Genomic DNA, 6,000 nt, shown 5'->3' with positions numbered 1-6,000 from the left:
ACAGTGTACTTGCTATGCAGACACGACTTCAAGATATACTCCCGAGCGTGCTCTTCCAATCACATTGTTGTTCCTATCCCTACGATTTAAAACTTCTGTGGCTACTACCTTTTCTCATCTACCTTTATTTATGACTAAATAAAGTGAGTAAGTAGTGGAAAGTCTGCTTTGGCTAGAAATTCAGTCCTGAATTACAGAAGTCCCCTAATTCAGTGTAGCAGGCAAGGAAGCTAATACTTCATCTGATCCAATCCGATTTGCATATCTTTCTCAATTAGTTTATAAACTGGAAAGGAAAGAGTTGTGAGTAATTAACACCCTCCAAACCTCCAAAATGGGGACCATTAACTTTATTGAAAATACATTAAAGAAATATATAAGAAGAAATTGACAAAATCACATTTTATTTTATTTTCATTTTTATTTGTAAATAGAGATGGAGGGTCTCAGTATGTTGATCAGGCTTCAAGTGATCCCCCCATCTTGGCCTCCCAAAGTACTAGGATTACAGGAGTAAATCACTATGCCTGGCTGACAAAATAACATTTTAAAAGGGAAATGAATGCTCTCTTTCAATCTTTAATTGAGCAAAAGGACAAAGAGCAGAACTGAAATTTGTATTCTACAGAGAGTTCTCATTCTTTTCGTGTATTCATTTAAAAAAAAAACTGCAAAATTGATCATATACTAAGCTCCAAATAGAATCTCAATAAATTTCAAAAAGTAACAATTCTACTTGCCATATTCTCTAACTATAAAAATAAAATCAGAAATTAACAATACAAGATAATGACAAAATAAAATTTAAAATGAATCTGAAATATAAAATAATCTTAACCATCTAGTCAAAGAGTTAATTAAAATCACAGTTTAAGATACTGGAATTGTATCAGATGCCTCCTGTGTACCACCTTACATCCTCTTGGTCTCATCTCTAATTCCAGTTATATCTGTGGCAAATATTTCCACATAGTTTGCAAACTGTTTTGTGCACAGAGCAGCTCACCTAAAGGGTTAGTCATACTCAGCACTCATGGATTATCAACTAGGAAGTGTGAGAAGGAGTCAATGGAGAAATACTTCTCCCCTTTGTCTTTTGAGGAGACAATTCCAAGACACATACAGTACAATCCTCAGAATGTCCTTATCAATTCATTAATGCACACACATATTGGAGTTCCCTCCTTTCCCTGTTTTCTCTGGCCCCTCACTTCCACTTTCTGGGATCACTTCCCCAGCCTACTACTTGTACACAAGCTCTTGTCTCAGACTTACCTTTCCCTTTCCCAGGAACATAAGTCAGTCAAGTATGGTCCTGAAAAGCAAACCATCAGGGTGGTATCTGGAGCCAAATTCACCAGTCAGATGGCAACAAGAATTTCTCTGTGGTGAGATGAACGTCAAATAACAGAGAGATGACTGGAGACGTTACTGCAATGAGATTGCCTACAAGCACCGAATATATTTAACCACAGAATAAAGACTAAAGCAAATGCAGAATAAAGTATCAGAACAGAGTGCAAATGTTTCATGTCTTGATGGTGTGAAAATTACTAAACTAATAAAAGTTGGGAAGAAAAAGGAGAAAAAAAATAGGAGCTAAAATAAGTATATTGCTTTCCTTATTTGTAATAGTTTAGAGTTGAAAGGTATCATTTAAAGCTGACAAACCAAGTAGTAGAAATATAAAAATACTTAACAGTATAACGAATAAGAAAGATAATATTATATTATCATCTAAAATCTATTGTTGAAGAGAAGGAGTCATGCAAAAGAAACATGCTTATTTTCAACAATGCCGAATATGCAACTTATAGATACTGCCCAAAGTAATAGAAGATCAAGGGTATTAGGCACTAGAAAAAAACCGACAGACTTTTCTTAATATCAGAAAAAAATACACACACACACAAAAGATAAATCATATAGTGAAAGATATTTTAAGAACTGCTAAAGCAGAGTACATAAAATAATACAACAGAATAAAGATCAAACGTATCTGAATATCAATAAATGTCAAGTTACTTAACTTACACATTGAAAAAAAGATTTTCAGACTGGATCACAAAACCATCCAACTTTGTGTTTTACACAAGTTACACACCTAAAAGAAAATGATCCAGAAAGGTTAAAAATAAATACTAGGCAGGCACCCCTTAAAATAAAAATAGAATCAAGATCTTAATATCAAAAAAGGTAGAATTCAGACCAAAAAGCAAGCAATAATCTACAAAAATAAAGACTTTCTTAAAGCCAAAGGGCACAATTTACAGTGAGGATATAATTATGAATCTTTTATGCATCAAATAATACTCCTGCATATTGAATAAAGCAACCATTACAGAAATTACAAGGAGAAACAGAAATACATTCTACTAACATAATTCACCACGTTACACTGAGACAATCATTGTCTCTCTATGGCCACCAAAAAAGTATATGAAAAACAACTAAACAGCCATTTTTTATTATAAATACTCAAGTAAAATGGGAAAAGATGTATATTTGCCTAACATAATAAATCTATCTCAGCCCAAAAGTTAGCATCATGCTTAAAGGGAAAAGAGGAGAAAGCAAACCAACTAAAAAATATGTACAAGACAATTATGACTGCCATCACCATTATTATACAATACTGTGCTGGAGGAAGAAGCCAATGCAATTAGCCAAGAGAAAGGAATTAGAGAGCTTTAAAATGGAAATGAGGACTTAAAACTATTATGTACCTGGAAAACTCAAAAAATAGCTTTTACATATACAAATACTAATAAGATATGAAAGACCACATTAACAATGGCAACACAAAGCATTAAAAATTGACAGAATCACAAGAAATGTGTAAGACCTATACAAAAAGAATAACTACAACACAGCTTTAAAACATTACTGAAGTAGGCCAAACATTATAAAAGCATTGATTTAATATTTAAATGAAAGCACCAAAATGTTATTTTAAAAAGCTAAACAAAATGATACTAAAGTTTATAGGCAAAATGTATACATAAAGGAAAACTCCGAAAAACTTGAGATGAGTAACAGGTTGGAGAGTCTAGTGTCACTAAATATTAAAATATATTTTACAGTTTCAAACATTAAAATAGGGTGATACTGGCATATGAATAAACAGGCAGCCAGTGGAACAGAATAAAAATTCCAGAAATAGATCCAAATACCTAAAATAATTTAGTATATAATAAAGGTGTAATTTCTAATCAAACTCAAAAGATAGGCTTTTTAACAAATGGTATCAGGCTAGGTGGATTGCCACTTGGAAAAAATTAGTTAAAGTTGTATCTCACAGTATATATATATGTATAAACTCTATAGAAAATAAAACTTAGAATGTTAGATAAAAATTAGAGAATCCTTTTATAACCCTAGAATGATTAAAAATAAATGACTGATAAATTTTACATAAAATAAAAAAGTAAGCACAGTAAAAAGAAAAAATACAATAAGCAAAATCAAAAGATAAGAGATGATTTGGAAGAAAAGTTTTTAAGTCACATCACAAGTAATTGACTAATATATCAACATATAACTCAATCTTAGAGATAAAGAACAATAATCTAATGGTAAAATGGGGAAAGAATATGAATAGGTAGTTCAGAATTGTATGACTCTTAAATGCAATCTCCAATTAAGGGAAATGCAAATTTCCTTACAAATATTGAGCTATCTATCAAAAGGGCATAAAAGGTACTTATACAGATGAGTGTGTAAATTGGTTAAAACCATGGTGGATAATATTGTAGTGTCTGTTAAACTAACAAATGATATACCTTCTGATCCATCAATTCCATTTCTGGAAATTTCTCCTACAGCTATACTTACACACATGTAAAACTAATGTACAATGTCATTTAATGAAGCATTATCTGTAATAGCGAAGACTGGAAGCAACCCAAATACCTATCACAGGAAGACTGGTAAATTAATGTTGGTATATCCATAAAAATTGATTAGTATGAAGCTATCTCTTAAAAGTGAAGAGGCTTTTTATGTAATGATATGAAAAGATCACTGTATTACTCTCCTAAGGCTACTGTAACAAATTACCACAAACTGGATAGCTTTAAAACAACAGAAATTAGAATATTCTCTTACAGTTCTGGAGACTAGAAGTCTGAAATCAAGGTGTTGGCAGGGCCGTATTTCGTTGAAAGGCCCTAGGAAAGATGCTTCTCTCTGAGCTTCCTGTGGTTGCTGGCAATTCTTGGTGTTCCTTGGCTTGTAGACATCACTCCAGTCTGCCTCCATCTTCACAAGGCATTCTCCTCTGCACTAGGGCTTGATTAAATAACTGGGTACTACAGCTAGTCAAGTTGGCATATAGACTAACCATCACAATAAGAAATATAATGAATAAAAAATAAATCAATGTACACAAGAGTATATAAAATATGCCATATTTACAAGATGGAAAGAATCATAATTCACATTGTATTTGCACAAATTTTGGAAATGTCACTGGTTCTCAAGAAACCAAAGAAAATAGTTTTTTTTTTTTTTTTATATTTATGTACATTTGTAACTAGTTAGATTAAGGACAGGAAAAGGAACAAGAATGTATTGTATACCTTTTCATATCATTTTGATTTCTGAATCATGGAGTGTATTACCTAGCCAAAATGTTTGATTTTTAAAAAGAACATACGCTTGATTTTTAAAAAGAACGTAAGATATGTGGTGCTGACAAGAAAAAGGAGGCTAATTAGAACAAGATACAAAGTCCAGAAGTGTACACATACATACACAGACACAAACACACACCAAAAATGGCATTTGGATGAGTTGGTTGAACTTTAGGTTAATTTTTTGTTCTTTTGTTTATCTGTATTGTCTATTTCTTCTATCAGCTTGTCTCTTTTGCACAAATAGAAAAAACAATTTAAAATGTCTTTAATACCCTTTGGCAAGTTTGGCAGAGGCAAACAAGGATCAAAGCCTTTTGAGAATAAAAAAATTCCTCATTTTCCTAAAAATGTTTAAAAACTGATTGCCTCCCCTGTTAAAGAAAACATTTTTTATCTTGAAGGATTTGCAGAGAGAGGAGAATGACGAAGGGCCAGGAACTTAATGAACTGTACAATTCAGATATTTATGAAACTCAGAATTAACAGGGAGAAATGAGCTTTAGGAAAACCATTTCCAAAGTTGAAGCTGTTTGACATGATCATTTCTTTGTTATTATTGTTTGTATTCATGCTTTTTACACACTGGGTAACCTTGTGCACACACATGGCTAAAAATTCCACATATGTATGATTAAGATCTTTGGTGTAGATCTTTCTGTTTGCTAGGCATGTCCATGGATATCCCACAACAAATTCAACATGTTTAAAACGGAGCTACTCATCAACTCCAACGTTCAAAATCTGTTTTTCTTGTAGTTTCCATTTCAGTCAGTGTCCCTGTCATCTCCTCAGTTACTGGGGGCTTCTTCTCTCCCTCTCTCCCACATTCAATTGATTACCAAGTGGTATCAATTCTCTCTCATAAATAACTCCATCATTCTTCTATATAGTATATGTCCACTGACTTTTTCATTATTTCTTATCTGCAATTCCTAAACTGTTTAATCTTCCACAACAGTATAGAAGTGCCTGTTTCAAAATGAAAATCTCATGTCATATTGCCATCTAAAAATCCTCTTATGATTTCTAGTAAATTGCATTATATAATAGGAGCTCCATAAATGCTTAATAATGAATGAATTAATGTACAACTGCAAGATGGGCAGTAGAATCAGGCATAGTTATTTTCATACTTTTTAGCCATAAAACAATTGCTAGAAAAAATGTCACCCAGATAAAGCCATTTGCTAGTCCTTAACCTCTGAAACAACTACCCATATCACATCAAACTATTATAGGTGAATGTCTCTTTTTCTTCATACGCTTCTTGATTTTATTTTACTAAATCAACCAGGGACAATGGTTCCAATTTATATAAAATTTTGAAATCAATTATACCAATAAATAATAATCATGATAATCA

This window comes from Macaca nemestrina, chromosome 5, assembly GCF_043159975.1.
Source record: "Macaca nemestrina isolate mMacNem1 chromosome 5, mMacNem.hap1, whole genome shotgun sequence".
NCBI lineage: Eukaryota > Metazoa > Chordata > Mammalia > Primates > Cercopithecidae > Macaca > Macaca nemestrina.
This window is presented reverse-complemented; position numbering follows the sequence as displayed.